This window comes from Erythrolamprus reginae, chromosome 2 (genome assembly GCF_031021105.1).
Source record: "Erythrolamprus reginae isolate rEryReg1 chromosome 2, rEryReg1.hap1, whole genome shotgun sequence".
Lineage (NCBI taxonomy): Eukaryota > Metazoa > Chordata > Lepidosauria > Squamata > Dipsadidae > Erythrolamprus > Erythrolamprus reginae.
In genome coordinates this window covers 145,332,019-145,352,256 of record NC_091951.1, presented here as the reverse complement: position 1 = coordinate 145,352,256, position 20,238 = coordinate 145,332,019, and the positions used below count along the sequence as shown (strand labels likewise).

Genomic DNA, 20,238 nt, shown 5'->3' with positions numbered 1-20,238 from the left:
AAAACTTGAGTGGGTTACAAAATTATTGTAGCAGTTTGGTAATCAATTTATCTGCAAAAGTGACACTGTAAAACTGTTATTTTTCCCCTCTTTCTTTTGGGCGCTAGGTATTTTTTGTTTCATTCAGACAAGCCCAGACCATAAAGTAGAATCTTTATTCTAATAACAAGGATAAACAGTAGTGTTTACCTGCAAGAATAAGTAAATTTAAAAGTACATATTCCTTTCCTAGCAACAGAATGTATATCCCCCAAGTGTACATGAAAATCTTATAATTAAAACTTAGTGGGAGAGAAAGCCCACTAAAATCAATAAGCCTTTTTTTTTTTGTAAACAGAGCTCTTGTTTGGGCAAACAAGACCATGACTATCAGAACTCTATTTTTAATTTGTAGTCCCCATTGTTAATCTAAATAAAGGTATGTTTCAATCGTTGTCTCCAGTACATCTATCCCACTTTTCCCTAGCAACTCTCTATAAGCTGGTGAAGATCTTTCTTTCGAGGAAAATCCTCAATGCATGATTCTACTTTTGTTTTTATCAACTGTTTCAATCTAAATATTTCTATTGCAGCTGTGGTAATATGCACTTCTATATTTTTATTGACATTGTGAATAGCCTAGAACTATGTTGAGAATAAGCAGGGAATAAATGTTTAAAAGGTTTTTTCCCCCAATAACATAAAGCTAGATCCAGTATATAGAAGAAGACACATATATATACGTCATTCTTTTGGAACTAATAAAAATTACACCTGATCTTCCAGAAGTTGTTGTTCTCCAAATCTAAATCAGCAAAGAGACTGAGGGTTTCCCAGTCCCGAGAAGCTCAGTTCTCAAATTCACTTCATTGAAGATTAAAAGAAGTAGATTTTTCTAACAAGGCTTAATTGAAAACAATGCACAGCATGTTTTTTAAAATTTTTAGGATTATAACTGGATAAGAGACAAAATCAGATGGTTCACTTAAAACATGAGAAAGTAATAAGGTAAGATATGTCACTGACAGTCTGAAATGATAATCTCCTTAATTAATAAGAATAGCACCTCAATTATATTGTAGCAATCTTTTTAGAAATAATGGCATTCCATAAGGAGCAACAAATTCATTAGGCAGGTTAAATTAAAGAGAGTGGGGATTTCAATAATCTAATTAACTATAGTTTGCAGAGTAATCATTACTTCGATGGCATTTTTTTCAGTGCTTTACAGTAAGTAATCAACAACCTCTTCTGGTTTTAGAGAAATTTGAGGTGTATTCTTTCCTTTTGAAATTGTAGTATTGGATGTCTACTTTACACCTGACAAATCAGTTCTCATTTCTTCCCAGCCTCATAATGTAAGGTGACTATGCCACAGTTTTTAAAAAACCGAACCACAGGCAATCTCAAGGGGTAAAAATTAAAAAAGTGATGTGAGAGATATTGCATATAATGTATGAACCCAACTTTAAAATCTGAAAGGAATGATATCAGGCTGTTATTTCAAAGAAAGTTAAAGAAACCAAACAAACAGAGGAATTGTCAATCTGCTGTAAGAGAACTGCATAATAAGAGTTATGCAATAACAACAGTATTAGTGCAGTGATGATGAACCTATAGGACTTACCAAGTCAAAAATTTGGAAAAGATTTGGATAACTTGATTCTGCTGGCTCTCCCCCCTTTCACTCTCACTCTCACTTTTCTCTCTCTCCACACTCTCACTTTCTCTCTCTCCACACTCTCACTCTCACTCTCACTCACTCACTCTTACTCTCATTCAAACACAGACCAACAAAAGAGAAACAATTTTCTGTCTCATCTCCAACTAGGCTACCTTGAACAGTGACACTTTGCAGCATCACCAAGGTGTGGTCTGAAGTAGAGACCTGGCCTTGACTTCAACTCTCGTACCACTGACACTTAAAAATGATGCCTCGTGTTGTTCTCGAAGAAGCAAGAGCCTTGGGGAACAACACAATTATTCCTGTGCCCCAGCATTCCTCAGGATCTGCTGCATAACATTTATCTTCAGGAGTTATTCTCTTTCTGATGGCAGGTACCTGTAGCTTACATGAGGATGCTCTGGGTTGCACGAGGTCTTCCATCTTAAAGTAGCTTTGAAGAAAGTTCTTTTGCAACCTCCAAAAACCATGCAAAAGTAAACCCCATTCTCACATGATTTTCGGAGGCTGAAAAAGCTGCCCAGGTTCATGGCTCCATCCCATGGTTTTTGGAGGGTCTGGAGGTCATGCAAAAGCTTCTGTGGCATCCATAACTCATGTGAGAACATGAAGAATAGTTATTGTCTAGTGTAAGTAAATGCTAGTGTGTCACCCAAAATGTTGTGGCTTGCCACCATTGACATGCATGGCATTGGTTTGCTATCATTTAAGAACCATCTGCACAATCAAACAAATATAGAGGACAAATAAGAATTTGCCAATGGAGTTTAACAGTGAAAACAGAATGGAGTATAAAAGAGTGAAGAGAAATGCTGTGTTCTGTTATGATTATGTTCTAGAAAGCTTTAAAGTATGGTGGTTTTCCCAGGTCTTGGGCTAGGGCAGGGATGTCAAATTCATGTCATCACAACAGTGTCATGTGACATATCAGGACTTTCCCCCCTTCGCTAAACTGGTGTGTGTGTGTGTGTGTGTGAGACCAACACATGAAATATCTGGCCTGTGTGTCTGGGGCCATCACTAGATTGTTTGAGGGTGTGACATGGGTAGCCAGATTTGTCATCAGTTTTTATTTTTATTGATATTCATTTGATAATCTATCTTTACTCTGTTTGGTTTTAATGTAGTTGCCCAGAGGTTTAGAGTCGAGCAGTGTCTAAACTGAATAAATTAAATTAAATTGTAAAAGGTGAAAAACTCTTTTTCTCAATAGCTGCTCCTACAAGAGATATGCCCTGAAAACTGCTGCCTGTCCATTGTGAGTAATGAATGAATGCTTCCTGTAAAGCAGAGGCTGCAAGGTAATCATAATCATAACAACAGAGTTGGAAGGGGCCTTGGAAGTCTTCTAGTCCAACCCTCTGCTTACATAGGAAACCCTACACTACTTCAGACAGTTGCTTATCCAACATCTTCTTTAAAAGTTCCAGTGTTCCAGACTCCATTACCACAGTAAGAGACTATCATTTTACTGGTCCAACCATGAAATCCATAGAAGGAGCAGTAATGGGCAGCCAGAATTTTTACTGCCACACTGTGGGTGTGGCTTGCTGGTCATGTGACTGGGTAGAAGTGGCTTGAATGATCATCATCATCATCAACTGTTAAGTCCTCGACTTACAACTTCACCAGTGTTGCTTGCTGACAATTTGCTTCGTGTTTCCCACTCTCTACTTCCTGGGTCGCCCCCCACCTCAGGCCCTGGTGCTGATCAGCTGTTGATAAAAGATGGGGGAGGAAAAAGACCCCCCACAACTCCTGCCAGTGCTGGTCTCCCTGCTGCTTTCCAAGGAGGAGGATGGGAGGGGGATTTAAAAATATCGGAAAGCCGAGGGAGAGTCACAAGGTTATTGCTGCCGCACAATGCCTTTTCATCTCAGCTGCGGGGGGACTGAGGGCTTTGCAAGGGGAAAAAGACCACCCAGACTTCTTTGGTGCAGCATGGCTCGACTCTCCTTTTTTCCCCTGCTGCTGCGCGCTCTTCGCTTTTTTCCTCTTTCCTCCTTCTTGGCCTCAGGAGGTGGCCATGTGAGGCTGCAGGGGAGTCGGGCAGGAGAGAGGGAAGCTCATCCGAGGCCAGGAAGGAGGAAAGAGGAAAAAGTGAGGCATGTGCAGCAGCAGCAGGAGGGGAAAAAGAGAGAGCCGAGCCGAGACTGGTAATCCAGGAAGAGACTGGCACTGGTGAGCTGGAGCTGCGCACGCATCTTCATTTCTGCCGGTGGAACTGCGTACCACCCCATCCTGCCTGCTGCCCACCCCTGAGGGTATGCTATCTTTTATAAAAAGATCACTAAATCTAAAAAATATTCAATTTACATGTGAGCTTGCTCTTCCTAAGATCATCGTATGCAAGCTATCCCTAAACACTGCATTTTGCTTCTTATTCTGTTACAGAGCCCCTATTTATGATGTTGTACATGTGAACAAACTAACTTCACTACTAACATGGGCAGCCTTTTGCCCACACCCTCTTATCTTCCTTGATGACCTCTTATTCGACCCTAAATGAATGTACAACAGAACCAATACGTACATGTACAATGCTGTTACAAATCTGGGATTGGATCAACTAGTTACAAACAACACTAGACTCAACAAGTATCTTGATCTCATATCCTGCAATAGTTTAAACTCAATCTTTAATTGACAAATAAATGAAACCTTTTCCAACAGTGACCATAGCATGATTTACTTTTGTCTCAACTTATATTTCATTTATTACATTTGTATGCCGCCCCTCTCCGTAGACTCGTATATACAATATACTTACAAAGATGATCATAATGATGGCATCCCAAAGTATAACTTTAGAAAAGCCGACTATGAGCTCATAATGTTGTCAAGGCCTGGAATGCACTACCTGACTCTGTGATTTCTTCCCAAACCCCCACAACTTTAATCTTAGACTATCTACTGTCGACCTCACCCCATTCCTAAGAGATCTTTAAGGGGTGTTTTTAAGTGAAACTTAAAGATAAGGAAGATTCAGAATATTATCATGTATGAGTGAAATTTTATGAGTGGATAGAAAAGGAATTTGGATAGAGATTAAATTATCATGATTAAAAGAAAAAGAAAATGGAAAACAAATTGAGGAAACATAGATGACAGAATCAGATTAAGGAAGTAGCATTACACTAATAACATATACCTAAAATAAAGAGTTCACAATATAGTTATGATGTTAAACAATAAGAAGTTTAAAAGCAACATTGATAATCCAAAGAAGGATGGGAAAATGCTAACAGTCTGTTAAACTTACTCAGGGAAGGGTTTAGAAGGAAAAAGAGGAAGTAGAAGGGAATGAGGGAAAGGAAGGAGCAGAGGGTGATAGGAAGGGGGAGAGAAGGAGAAAGAAGGTAAGATGAAGTGAAGGAGATAGAGAGGTGTGTGGAGAAAAGAAAGAAACAGACCGATCAATAACAGCAAAATTAGGTGTTAAAATAGGATTTTGAATTCTGATTGATTGGAGAATGTGTGTATTCTTCAATGTGTGTATTAATGACATATTCTTAAGGTATATGTATGCTTATATATATAAAATTGTGGAGAAAAAATATTTTTTTTAAAAGAAGGGCCATGGATAAGCACACCATTGTGCCTACTACCATCCTCATCATAATATTCCCTTTTATTTGCAGCCATTTCATGTACCTATAATCATGTTTATACTTATATCTGTTATCTAATACATGCTTAATGAAAATAATTTTTTTTTTAAACAAATAAGGGGGAATATCACACATGTCCTTGACCTAAGGAACAATCTCACCGAATGCCTCAAAATAGGAATTTGCCAGTAAAATTCAATGGGAAACCTCATTTTTCCTCTAACATGGAAAAATATTCAGTTTTTAGCAGCATTTGGAGTGGAGTGAAAATATACTAGAAGAGAGAAATAAAAATTCAAAATGATGTTGACTAGAAAAATAAATAGATACAGGAAAAAGATAATGGTTGGCTGCAGTAAGAAACACTACCACAATGTCACTGCAAAAAAAAAAAAAAGGCAAGTACAATTTGTCATCTGTCAGATAAAATATAGTTTTTAAATTAAGTGACTAGAAATTAATTTCCGGAGAGGCTGGAAAATAGGAAACGTTCAGCCTTGAAAAGAGTAGACTGGGGTTAAGTATAACAGCACTCTTCAAAACCCAAGGGAACACCACAAAGAAGAAAGTCAAGATCTCTCCTCTGGTGTTCCAGAGGGCAGACACATAATTACTGGACCTCCTCAGTAATTTTTGTAAATATTTTTAAAGCAAGGTATGAATAATGCATTGCTAAATTTTACTGCTATCATTAATATCGGAGGACAATAAAAGTGAACTGTTGGCTACTTTAGAACCCTCCCTCACCCCGAAGAGTAATTCTTATTGTTCTTATTCTTATAATTCTAATTCTGAACCCCTGTTTTCAAATGGTACACAACCTGCAGCTTCAGCTGCAGAAGCAGATGTTCGGAGGAGCCAAGTGCAATCTATCCTATGAGTACATTGAGTTCCATGTAAAAGAACAGTTAAACTAGAGAGGAGTAAGCACTGCTACCTAAATGACCACCCTGGTTCTGAAATTAGATGTTACTGCCATTGCAATCTATATTTTTCATTCAAGCTGTCAGGCTTCTTGCTTGATCTGCTTCCAAGCCCACGTCCCTCCTCTGAAACATCATCCATGTTTAGCCACCTTTTCTCTTAAGTTTCCATGCCTGGGCTGATATTTACAATGAGGTTTTGGCTGAAGCCACAGTTTGCTCACAGGAGCATATGTCCTATGACACCACAATTGTTGTGACATCTAGACTACGGGCAATGTTTCTACAAAGAAAGATGACTGGGCATAAACTTTGCAGCATGAAGGGATACATTTTTACTCAAAGAATAAATGAAAGACCACAATGACCAGTTATATTTCACAAATCCAGAAATATTTCACAAGAAGAGTCCTCCGCTGCTCTACTCACAACAGAATACCTTATTCCACCAGACTTGAAATTTTGGGCTTAGAAAATGTAGAGCTACATCACCTTTGATCTGATCTAAATGTAGTTCATAAAATCATCTACCACAATGTCCTGCCTGTCAATGAATACTTCAGCTTCAACCGCAACAATACACGAGCACACAATAGATTCAAACTCAATGTAACCGCTCAAAACTTGACTGCAGAAAATACAACTTCAGTAACAGCGTGATCAATGCCTGGAATGCACTACCTGTCTCTGTGGCTTCTTCCCCCAACCCCAACAACCTTACTGTCGCCTTACCCCATTCCTAAGAGGTCTCTACGGGGCATGCATAAGCACACCAGCATGCCTACTGTCCCTATCCTACTGCCCTCATTTATCTATATTTACTTTGTTTATGTTTAAGTATATACCAATACCTGCTATCCTGTATATTTTCTGACAAAATAAAAATAAAAAAAATAAATAAAATAAATGTATATCTAAGCAAGCTGGCATGTAATTGCATCCTGCTAATTCCAGTTGCGGGTTTGGATTCTAATATCAAATGTGCAGACAATTTATACTGTATATAAGATGATGGTGATAATGATAATGATGGTAGTGGTGGTGGTGGTGGTAATTCCAAACCACATTATCCTTTGCACAATGTGAAAACTCAGCCTGATGATTAATTTTTCATGTAAGCCAAGAAAATTGATTAAAATTGCAAAGTATAAATTGAGAACATTGTTCAATTATCATAGCAATCATACAGAGCCACTAATGCATAAATTAAGCACAAAACCTAGGTTCACACAATATGCTAGGCTGAAATGGGAGAAATTCGTTTCAACATCCACATATTCTGCAACAAAAGCCTCTAATTGATTTCTTTGTCAGTAAAACATAAATTCAATGCACAGATAGTTTGTTGCGAAAGTGACTACTTGTGAAAGCTCCTGGATTGGGGATGAAAAGCAAAAATGAAAGCAGTATGCTCCATCTCATAATTGAGTAGACCAGGTTTCCTTAATCAAAACCACTTAAAGTCTCTGATTCTATGGATAAATGCATATGCTAATATTTCAAATGGTAAATATGGGGATGCTTTCAATTTCCTGAATATACAGTATGTAAAATGCAAAATGTATATATTCATTATAGATATTTTTTTGGATGCCACCTACATATAACTATACCTTCCTTGAAAGCATTATGTGGTTGTTACAGTTCCACCCTTTGCTTCCGACTTGTTCAGTTGCTACAGAATGAAAATGTATGCTTTTATGCATTGCTGGAGTATGTTGACATAACTTCCTGCTTTTGTTTAGGAAGGAGATTGATACATATCTCATAATGTTAACAAAACTATTTCAAGGTGGCAAAAAAAATATTTCTCCTTGTGAAAGGGGCATTTCTATGTCTCGTGTATGTGAGAGAGAAATCAGCATTTCTTTAAAAATATTCATTTAACTTTAACTCTGTACAACTGTTTATCTTAATAGCAAGATGATTACCCTCAAAGATACTATACACTATTCATTTATCACATATAACAGAGCTGTATACGATTTTGACATCTCAAAACAATCTCAACCCTCAAACAAATATTAATTCAGTAATTATAGATTATATGTGATCTGGAGCAAAATCAGTTTCTGGCCTTGTATTTCAGGAATAAATAAAATATTATTTATTTCAAAAGTATCTCTAAAGCAGGCCCATGCTTAAAAGAATATAATAACATTTACAAAGCATAATATTGTTAAAACCTTTCAGAGTATATCAACTTAACTCTGTGTAGAATCAAAACATGTGAGTCTGGAGAAGAAAAGCCAAGGAAGTCAAATAAAATATTAAATATGAAGGTTAAACATTTCTAAAAGTACAAATATGATTTCTGTGGATAAGAATGTCCTTCTAATCTGGAGGGAAGGAGGAAAAGCCCCACACAATTCCATATAATCTCTTACCAGGCAATCAAAGCGGGGGTAAATTTAATCCTTTTAAACAGATTCATGGTTCATTCATACCATGAATATTTATAGTTTTGAACAGTCCAGCTCAGAAAGATTTACTGTAGGCAGAATTAAAACCATCTTTATATTTGCAATTGGAAACCTCAAATAGATTTTCCATATTTTACATTTGCACCAATCTCTTAACATTAAAGACAAACAGTAATCAATAATGAATCCTTCCGTTTCTGAAAAGAATACTTCATATTCTACTTCTTGTTTAAACAAAAGAAATGTGCATATTGATCATACAGGGTTACTTATTGCTGGAGAGACGGAGTAACGACACGGACACCAGAGCTGGATTTAAAATTGGGTCATTTTTATTAACATAAATTTGCATAATTTATTCAAATACTTTGCATAAATTAGCATAAACAACTATGACCCGGAACTGGACCTGCAGGGTCAAACAAATACTTCCGGGGCGGAAATGACGTTATGCCAGTAAACATTCCTGGGCAACACATGGGCGTATCTCGATGCAAGGTCCAGGTGAGGGCCAGGCCGTCACCTGTGACCTTTTCTGCCATGCTGTGCATGAGGGGGGTCCCACCGGCTAACCCGAATCGGGGAATTAAAGGTGCAGGACCCAAAGACAGGTTCCCCCCAGCTGCTCAGGCAGAAACTCCCTCCATGAGCTTGCAGAGAACCTGTCAATCATCCCCAAAGATGCCCAAGGGAGAACGCGCGGTTGCTAAACCACCCAATTTTCCGCCCCTAACCTGCCTACCCAAATGACCAAAGGTAAGCCAATTAACCTAATTAATGCAAGCACCCCCTAACCGCACAGCCATCACCCCAGTGTGGAATGGGCGAAAAAACAGCTCAGCTAAGAGGCAGAACTGCAAAAAATTCCCATTCGGCCCCCTAAGGGCGACCCCTAAGCACACTGCAAAATAGTGGAGGGCGGGCGGGTGTCTGCTCTGAAGCTTGGTCCGGGCGAAAAGGAAGAGCCCCGGGCCTGCTCGCCCTTATATAGGGCAAGCAGGCCCCGCCCGGACCAATCAGGGGCCTGGCCAATCAGGCCCCGATCTCCCGAGCGAAGTCTCGCATCGCGAGACTTCGCCCGGGATCCAAGATGGCGGCCGCCATGAGGGACCGTGTCTCCCGGTCCCTCCAGCAAAGCCTGCCTGCCGGGTAAGTCCGGCGCTGTCATTGCTGGAGAGACGGAGTAACGACACGGACACCAGAGCTGCATTTAAAATTGGGTCATTTTTATTAACATAAATTTGCATAATTTATTCAAATACTTTGCATAAATTAGCATAAACAACTATGACCCGGAACTGGACCTGCAGGGTCAAACAAATACTTCCGGGGCGGAAATGACGTTATGCCAGTAAACATTCCTGGGCAACACATGGGCGTATCTCGATGCAAGGTCCAGGTGAGGGCCAGGCCGTCACCTGTGACCTTTTCTGCCATGCTGTGCATGAGGGGGGTCCCACCGGCTAACCCGAATCGGGGAATTAAAGGTGCAGGACCCAAAGACAGGTTCCCCCCAGCTGCTCAGGCAGAAACTCCCTCCATGAGCTTGCAGTGAACCTGTCAATCATCCCCAAAGATGCCCAAGGGAGAACGCGCGGTTGCTAAACCACCCAATTTTCCGCCCCTAACCTGCCACAGGAGCGGGGGTCAGATCTCTATCTTGGCCCCCCGACTCCCCCCTCTATCTGCGCCAGCTCACGCAGAGACCGCTGCAGGTCCTGTAAGAAGATGGCGTTCCCCTGGTCAGACAGGTGAACGCCATCATTACGGTAGAGCCATGGCTTATCTATTGATATAAGGGGATGAGGTATTACCACTCCACCCAATTCTCTAACCGTTTTCCCCATAGCCCTATTCACCCGTCTCCTAGCCCGGTGAATGGCCCTAAGGGAAGAGGCATCCCTCCACACAATCCTAGGTAATATGTCTGACCACACCACCTGCGTGGTGGGCCAGACCTCACGAAGCCTTCGCAGGTCTTCGCGTGCCTGGATGAGCAGCGCCAGGCCTCCCAGCATGCACAGGTCATTGCCACCTAAGTGCAATACCAGCCACCTGGGTGCGGCCACAGGACGCTGCCCACCCAGACCCCTTTGGGCGCGACTCCAGGAGCCGCCCCCCATATTGCCGGGCGCAGCCACAGAATGCTGACCGCCCAGCAACGCCGGTAGGAGACCCTCCCACCGCATACCTCTCCGGCCCATCCAGGTAACGTTGACCCACCGCCCCAGGGACAGGTGGGTCCCGATGGCGCTCCTGGCTGCCGCGCGGCCGGCCCAGAAAATCATGCTGTGGCCACACAGCAGCGCCGTCGGTTTCGTGTTAGCCTGGGGACCTGCAAGAGGACACAGACACAGAGAGGTTACCTAGCCTAAGCCCTGCCTGGGATCCTCAGCGGGCCTAACATAACCCAAATATGCCGCTGACCGCCAGCGGCCGATCTCCCGAATCCGATGGGCCGGGAAACCAGAAAGTGCCGCACTAGTGGCGGCGCCGATACGGAACGAATGCGTTCCATAACCGGCGGGATCCATGCCCACCTGGGCCATCGCCCTAGATACTAAAGCCCAGAATTGGAAACGGGTCAGAGGGGTACCGTCACAATGCCTAAACAGGTACCCCTGACCTGACCCCCTCATACCACAATAAAGCCGTAGGGCGGCCACCGGACACACCGACTGGTCGGTGGCCGCACTAAGTTGTAAGGCAACCCCTCTGTGCAGCTGATCCGTTTTAGACCTTCTCACTACAAGGGACACCCCCCCTTGCCTAAAGGTCAGATCAGCGAACTGGAAGGCCCGGAGCGAAGTGTCAGCCTGAGACGAAGCCATGGCCTCGCTGACCCGAAGGGCCCCAAAGAACATGACACAAGCCGCTGCCCTGAAAAGACGGGCCTCGTACAATGAGGAACACAGACTGCCAAAAACCACGTTGATTGATGACAGCTGCTCCACCGTCAGGGGCTGACGAGTGTCACCTGGGGCCCCCGCTTGCTCCCTAAGCCAGCCCTCCAGCATCTTCCGGATGCGAAAGTCACCCGAAAGATCTGCAAACCCCCCCGCCTTGGACAGAAAGGCGAGGCCGGCTAACCGAGACCGGATCGTCCTAACTGATAGGCCACGCTGCCTAAGTTGGACGCAAAACTCGGCCAACTGTTCTACAGGGACAGGCCAACTAAGCTGGTAACCCCTGCCCTGCCTGAACTCCCACAACTCCTTACCTGCACGCTGGTATGCCCTGAGGGTGCCGGGCGCTACAGACAAGGAGATTGCCCGGGATGCCTCGCCTCTCCACCACTCTGAATCCCTCCCAGACTCCAGAGGTGGCTGGGGAACGCTTCTGGCAGTTCTCGGGCCCACGGGGCCAGGGTCCGAAACCTGGACAACTGACCACGGGACAAGGCATCAGCAACCCCGTTATCTAACCCGGGGACATGCTTAGCCAAAAACAATGCGTTTAGGGACAAGGACCTGTGCACAAAATGGCGGACAAGCCGCATGACCCTGTCGCTCTTTGAGGACAGGGCATTCACCACATGGACAACCGCTAGGTTGTCACACCAAAAGTGCACAGTCTTGTCCCTAAACTGCTCCCCCCAAAGCTCTAAGGCCACTATTAAGGGGAAGAGCTCCAGGAACGTAAGGTCCTTAACCAACGAAGTGGCACTCCATTCCGGAGGCCATGCCGACCAGCACCACTGGTCACCTAACACTACCCCGAAACCACAAGTCCCCGCGGCATCAGAGCAGAGCTGCAACTCAGCTTCCAACAGAAGCTCGTGCCTCCAGAAAGACAACCCGTTGAATCTATCCAAAAAATCCCGCCACACGCCGAGGTCAGCCCTGACCCCGGCGCAAAGGCGGGTACGATGATGGGGCAAACGGAGCCCCTTCATCGCATCATACAACCTCCTGGAAAAAGCCCTTCCAGGAACAACTACCCGACAGGCAAAATTAAGAATGCCTGCCAGTTCCTGAAGCTGCCGTAGGGTCACCTTCCGGCAGCCCAGGACCTCATCGAGCTTCCGCTTAATCTTTACCAACTTCTCTAGGGGCAATCTGGAAGATTGCTCCTCTGAGTCCAATTCAATACCCAGAAAAGTAATCCTGGTGGCGGGGCCTTCGGTCTTCTCAGAGGCTAAAGGCACCCCTAATTGAGCACAAAGGGCTTCGAAGTCCCGCATCAAAGCAAAACATTGCTCCGAATGCGCAGGCCCCGCCAAAAGGAAATCGTCAAGGTAGTGAACGACCGTACCCAGGCCACTTTGTCTCCTGAGCACCCACTCCAAGAAGGTGCTAAAACTCTCGAAAAGAGAGCACGAGACAGAGCACCCCATGGGCAAAGCTCTGTCCACGTAATAGCCCCCCTCGAAATGGAAGCCCAACAGCTCAAAGTCGTCTGGGTGTATGGGGAGGAGCCGGAATGCCGACTTAATGTCGCATTTACCCATAAGGGCTCCCACCCCACACTTCCTAACCATAGTCACGGCCGCATCAAAGGACGCATACCGGACTGAACACAGCTCGTCAGGAATGAAATCATTCACTGACTCCCCTTTTGGAAAAGACAAATGGTGAATCAACCTAAATTCACCACTCGCCTTTTTGGGGACCACACCTAAGGGAGACACACGAAGATTCGGGAAGGGCGGCTCCGCAAAGGGCCCCAGGACCCTGCCTTCGGCAACCTCCTTCCCAATCTTCTCCCTAACAATGTCTTCATGACCAACAACCGACCTAAGGTTGTCAGACATGAAGGCCTTCCTAACACCCTGATAAGGGATCCTAAATCCCTCTGAAAAACCTAGCAAGAGAGCGGCCGCTCTCGAGCGAGGGTGGTAGTCGCCCAACCAACCCTCAAGCACCACTAAATTAATTGGGCTGGGCCCCTTTTCCCCCAGCAGCTGGGGGAGGCTTTGGGGGGCCCGAGCCTTTCTTTTCAATCCCCTTCTTGGGGCGGGGGCACACGGCTGCGGAATGGTTTCCCCCACAACTTCCGCAGGCGTGTCGAAACCGGCAAATGGGGCGAAAACACGCCCCCTTCGCCGCAAATTCGTGACACACGAGAGTGGCCCCTTTACCGACTACCCCCGCCACGGCCTTGGCCGGCGCGGGCGTAGCCGGCTCTTCCTCCATAAAGTGACCGCTATCGGTCCTATCACAGCCCTCCTTCCCCGACATATGAGTGGCCTGGAACCACAGGTCCGGAACCACCATATTCCAGGGCAAGTAGGGTTCATGAGCAATGCGCATACGGAAGCCCTTGTCATAGTGCCTCCATATGGTCCCCCCATACTCGAAATGGGCCCTCGCTATCAGGTCGATGTACTTCAACAAGGCAGCGGCCCTCTCCGGCTGCCTCTGAATGACCACCGACGCAAAGGTCAGAAATGCATACAGCCACGAGCTGAAGCATTTCGTGACCTTTGTCTTTTTCACTTTCTCCCCAGGGACAATCTCCTTATCTTGTTTAGGGACCTCCCTGTTCAGGAGGGAGAACAAATCAACGTATTCCCCCCGCCAGATTGCCTCCTTAACTGAGGGGTGCAGATGGTACCCTAAAGGTGTGGCGGGCAACCCACAAGGGATGGCCCCAGGCTTGATGCTGGCGAACGGGTCCCACACCGTGGTGGCCCCCGAGCCCAGCACCCCAAGCCCAGGCGGGTACATGAATGGGACCGGTGGCATAATGGCCGGTGGAGGAGGAATCCAACCCCCCACCCCCGCCCCAGGCGGGACAGGCACCCCCAGCGCCCCCGCTGGCGGAGCCGGCGGGGACCAAACCTGACCGCAGGTGCCTGCAGCAGCCCCCGTGAAGCTGTTGCCACCCCCCAAAGCTGGCGGGATGAACCCAGGACCCTGAATGGGCAGGAGCGGAGATGTGCCTGTATGTGGTGCAACCTCACCTGCCCCGTAGGGGGTCGAAGCCATCCACGGTGGGCCCATCCTGGTTGGGCCCGGGAACGATGACCATTGCCCATGCTGGGCCATCTGTCCAGCATGGCCCGTCTGTCCGGTGCTGCCCGCTTGTCCGGGGCCCGCCATCCGCACTTCATGGGCCACTTGCCCAGCTGGGACCGACTCCTCTTCGGGGTCTGCGCCCCAGGCCGCGGTGGCAGCCGGGGAAAGCCCCTCCGGGCCTGCCCCCGACCTCCACCTCTCCAACTCGTCGAGCCGCTCCAGGACCCTGGCCCAAGAAAGAGAAGGGGACACCTCGGGTTGAGGGACCGTGGGCATAAACCCAGCCACCCCCCCCACCGGGATCCCCCCCGGGGGCCCCTCTGCCGCCGCCCGAGCCCGAGCAGACGGCCTGGCAGCCCTCCTGGGCCGCACCACAGGTTGGGCCTGGAGGGCCTTAGCTGGCCGCTTCTTAGGGGCCATGCCACTAAATTCTACCTTTATACAATAAGGAACAGGGCGGGACAAAGCCCTCCCCCAACGGGCCCTGCACCACTGGGACAAGGCCTGCTCCAAATAGCAGGCCTAAGCGGAGCTAAAACCCCCCGGGAAGCCAATTCCCCCCTATCCCCGAGGGCAACAAGGCCCAAAACACCAGGCCTTTATCCCAGGCCCCGATCCCCAGCGACCCCCGCGCGCCCGCGAGGCCACCAGGAGGCAGCACCACCCTCCCCCTTAATCAGAACAATGAGGCTCCAAACCGGAGCGGAGCCAGCCGATGCTGGCTCCGCTGATGAAGAGAGAAGGCTTTTCACCCCACAGGCCACAAAATGGCGCCTCGCACGAGGTCGCCACACAAAATGGCCGCCGCAAGCAGACGAACGAACGTCTGCTCTGAAGCTTGGTCCGGGCGAAAAGGAAGAGCCCCGGGCCTGCTCGCCCTTATATAGGGCAAGCAGGCCCCGCCCGGACCAATCAGGGGCCTGGCCAATCAGGCCCCGATCTCCCGAGCGAAGTCTCGCATCGCGAGACTTCGCCCGGGATCCAAGATGGCGGCCGCCATGAGGGACCGTGTCTCCCGGTCCCTCCAGCAAAGCCTGCCTGCCGGGTAAGTCCGGCGCTGTCATTTGCAAACAGATCTGCACCAATGTAACTAGAGACCCAACTAGAGACATCCACAAGAATACCTTAGGATTTCAGGATAACATTAGCCCTATATGCTAGATTTCCCTGGAGCATTCAGGACTACCTGCTAGTGCATTAAAAAACCCTAGGTAACTCCACTGATTTTGCAGAAAACTTCAGTGAAGTATCTTTTGCAATGCAAAATATATGTTTAGAACCCATGCTATACTGGCTGTCAAGTTGCTACCAACTTGAAAATGCATTCTATCTCTGTATTTATCATACATTCCAAAATGCTTAATACACAGCACCAGCTTCACGTAGTCAATAAGAGAATTTATTTGCAAACTGTCCAACCCCAGCACCAGCCTGCTTCGGCCATGGCATTTGCAACTGTCACAGCCAATGCCTTGCTGCTATTCTTTTTTAAGTTCTCAGTCTTCAGTTCATCTTCATTCTTTCCTTTTGCTCTGTTTTCTAAACAAAGCTGTGGAGGGGCAGAGGATAAGGCTGGTGCTTATTCAGTGGAAACTTCATTGATTACTCTGTGTGGTACCTTACTGACATCAAGGACACCTTTGGTACAGGGGAAAATCTGGGTTCTATCAGCTCTTATAAGCAAGTGTTTCGAAAGGTTTACAGAAAAGTAAAGTAAACAGAGCTCTGAGTAACAAAAGAGTCCCGTTTATGCATTCTTTGATTCACTGTAAAGGATGGTGTAAACTGACTTTTTAACCAAGCATTAGGCAAGCATTTGGGCCTACGCCATTCCATAATAAACAGTGACATGGCTATATTAAAATATTTACTTAACGCACGGCCGTGACTTATAGTATGAGTGGCTACTCAATAGAATGTCCTGAGTGCTAAGGCGTCAGGTGCCACTGCCTGTATAAATATTCTGTGTGCACTTGTTTATAGGAAAACCCCATCTGGATTTGGCTAGAAACAGCAGACACCCTGGTGACCCCAGTTTTTGCTATTGGAAAATATAACACAAATGTTCGTTCCTCCAGAGAAATGGCAGCAGTTAAGTGCCATTTGACAGAATGAAGGGTATTGGCTTTTCTCAATAGGGAGCAAGACTTGCAACGGAAACATTTTCACCAGAAGTGCGTTCTTCGTTGGCACCTCTATATCCTAACAAGTTCCATTATTAGAACAGATTCGTTGGGGTTCCAAAAATACCCTTGGATACCCACGTAGTTTCAAATTCTTTTGTTCCATCTCCTCAAGAGCCCAAGGGTGGGGGGTGGGTGGGATGTCTTACAGTAATGTCACCAGGAAGGGAAGAACCTGCATCTCATAGTTCATTCTCAACCACACAGCTAGGGTAGAAGATGTGAATGCAACAGAACCTTTCTATTCATGCTTCCCACCCATTAGTCCTGAAAGTCCATTGATAATCAGCAGCCTTTTGCTTTCTCTCTTTAATGTCCAGCAGTACAACAATAAAAGAAGAAGGTGAGTCAAGGAAGAAACTGACTGGAATTACCATGGGTGGAGAATCTAATGTTCACCAGATCTTTGAACAATCTAGAGATGTACCAAGTTATCAGTAACAGCAATCTGTTCAATCAAAATCCATCAATTTCATTTTCACATTTAACACAGTAATATCATTATTTGCACTGATAATATGCAATTATTATCAATTACTATTTGCTAACACTTAAAAATCAGTAACTATAAATAATATTCTTATCAAATGAAGATCATATGACAAACCCCACAGCTGACCACAATTTACCAATTCTCGTCTTTAACCAATAACTCTCAGCAAACAACTCTATTAACTTTTTTCCAATGAAAAAAAAAATAGATATCCTGCAGATGCAGACCTAGGAGAAAAGAAGAATCTTTTTGCTGGAATCCATATTCCACCTACTACAAGTGCCCATAGTTAAGAGAATAAAGCAGATTGGACTAATGATGGTTGAACCATAAACTGGGATTACATTGGGTTCAGGCATGTTAAATTAATCTAAATAAAATCAAGGCATAACTATAAAATACATCTTAAATATAGTGTAATGTCTAGGTTTGGACCACATGCTAAGCCAAATCACAATATTTATGGCTTGTGTGTTGTGCAAACCAGAAATTAATGCAAAATACATAATAATCCACCACTACAAAAAAAAAAAGGTGCTGTAAATGTTGCAATCATAGACATACTTACTTGAGAGTTACCTCCATAAACATAGTGAGACTTAACTTCTTAGGTACAGTCATGGGCTTGAACTGCACTTTTCTACTCCTGAATGCATGCTTGCTTGCTTTCACTTTGAAAAAATAGAGAAAAGAAAAAAAAAGGAAGCAACGCATGTTGGCGTTTGCAAAAACAGCTTCATCTGATGTCAGGGCCCCTCCCCCCTTGGCAATTTGTTCACTTTACTCTACAGGCCTTTAATTATATAACAAACGCGAACAGTATAAATACAATCCAACTCTCATATCCTGTCAGACAACTTAGTGCTGCGAACCTGACTGAAAGAGGGGGGGAGGGGTTGGATTTCTGGCCACACATTTCAGCTATGTGTTGCTCTATCTTTATGAGTATTATAGTTTAGTCTAGGGGCGTTTCTGTTGAATAACATGCTCACAATCAAGGTCAAGACATGTATATCATAGCAAGCCTACATGGGTTTTTTTTTTTGCCTCCCCTTTTCTCCCCTACCCCTCCCCTTTTGTTTTGTGCTGTAGCTATGAATTTATGCACTCTTCAACTGTTGAAAAGAAACGATGCTTAATCTCAGTGTTTGGAAGTTGCCCCATATCAGATACATGGCGTCCATCGTGTGCAAAAATGTGCCATGTGTCCTTGCCAATACTGTTACAAAGACCTTCTTACTGTCACCTTTGACCCATGGAGCAAACAGAACAAGGAAAATACTGGCATAAGCCATGGACACTGAACAGGTCTGGTGAGTCACTGACAGGCCAAGTCCAAGTTGTGCATTTTGGGCGGAGGGAGGGGTAAGCCATGGGCAGAATGTGCTTACTGCAACACGGTGTACAGGGCCATGCTAGCACCATGATAAAGAAAGCCTTTCCTTCCAACTACAGGCTGTATATCACTTCAGAACAAATCCTCCTAGATGTTCTTGAGAAAGTGCAATGGAGGTTTTTATTAAAAAAAAAAAAAAGCTGGAGAACGCACTTGGTTTCAGATCTTGAGATAGATTCTATCTATACCAGAATGTATATTACCAATTTAATCAGTGGTGGTTTCTTCCTGGTTTTCTTAACTTTGGTGCAGACTATCTTTAATATTGATCTCCCTCTCTTCTTTTTGAATTGCCATTTCCAGAGTACTCCAGTGAGAGGGACTTCACATTAAAACCAGTTTAAATCTTTAACATGGATTATGGCTTTCATAAATCAGGGGATTCCCTGTTCCAGGTTCAAAGTCTGAATTCCAAACATAGCCTCCATCTTCACTTCTTGAAAACAGCTGTATCATCAGTCAGAATTTTTCAAAAAATGTGTCATTTAGCTAGTGTCCTTAGGCTTCCACATGGAACACTTCTGCTAGGTGAGCTGACAGTGTTTCTCAAATAGTGGGGTGGGTTCCCCCTCCTGGGGTGGCATGTAGCAATGCCACAGGGGGCGCATGACCCCAGAGACCATGTTTTTTTGCCACAGGGAGTAGGGTTTTTTTGCCCCAAACAATAGCACACAGCACATGTGAAGTGCATATAACACACCCTTAAGAGACACTGTGGAAAAATATTTAACAGGGATGAAAAGAAAGGAGAAGAGAGACGGAGATAATGTGACAAACGTAAGTCTCCCAAAAGCTAAGATGAAGAAATATGACAAAGCGTATGTAGTGTCTGGCTTCACTGTGACTATGGTGGGAGACGAGGAAAGACTGGTATGTTTACTGTGTGTAAAAATCTTGGCATTGGACAGCATGAAGCCGTTTTTATCGTTGTTTTTATCGTTGTTGTGAGCCGCCCCGAGTCTTCGGAGAGGGGCGGCATACAAATCTAATTAATTGAATTGAATTGAATTGAAGTGCACTTATTACAAAAAAAGGAGGGGGGTCACATTCCATAGTACCCTGTATACTGTATTCTGAATGCTGCAGGATATAGCCCAAAGGAGAATTCAGATAAGTTCCAGAATCCAGAAATGATTCACATTTGTTCTTCTACATGTATGCATGATCTAAGCCGCTCCAGATGACGGTTGCCTGCATTTCATATTTAGCAATCTGGAGACCTAGTGGAGAGAGGTCAGATGATTTGCTACCCATTCGTGTTTAGATGAATCTGATTTGGCGGTATGCCTGGGTGAGCTTGTGGGAGTGAGGTAATGGCTCATAGGCAGAAGCTCTTTGATCTGGATGTCTCAAACTAGTGAGCTCTTTATAACGCAACTTGCTTTTATTAACCCATCCACTTGATAATGCTGGTAAGGATGAAGCATGAGAAGAACATGCTTCTTTTGCTGACGCTAACTTACAATCCATTCATTTCTGTTTCTTTAGCTCAGGGATTTAAAAGTCAACTTTTAACCCAAACTTGTTATGTCTGCTAGTTTTACAAATAAAATACAGTATTAGCAAAATAAGTGACTGGGGTTCAA

The 20,238-nt window shown here is 45.0% G+C and overlaps 1 protein-coding gene across 6 annotated transcripts in view; it reads right to left on the bottom strand.

Annotated features, from left to right (window-relative positions):
* MYOCD (myocardin) overlaps positions 1 to 18,168 on the bottom strand; it is a 204,830-nt gene extending 186,662 nt beyond the window's left edge. For 3 of the 6 annotated variants that reach the window (XM_070739762.1, XM_070739764.1, XM_070739763.1), the window contains exon 1: positions 17,825 to 18,065. The gene's annotated coding sequence lies outside the window, so the exon portion shown is untranslated. Of the gene's footprint in view, positions 1 to 17,824 lie in introns of all 6 variants that reach the window. The other 3 variants (XM_070739760.1, XM_070739759.1, XM_070739765.1) reach the window with 2 other exon arrangements.
* Positions 18,169 to 20,238: the final 2,070 nt, after the last annotated feature.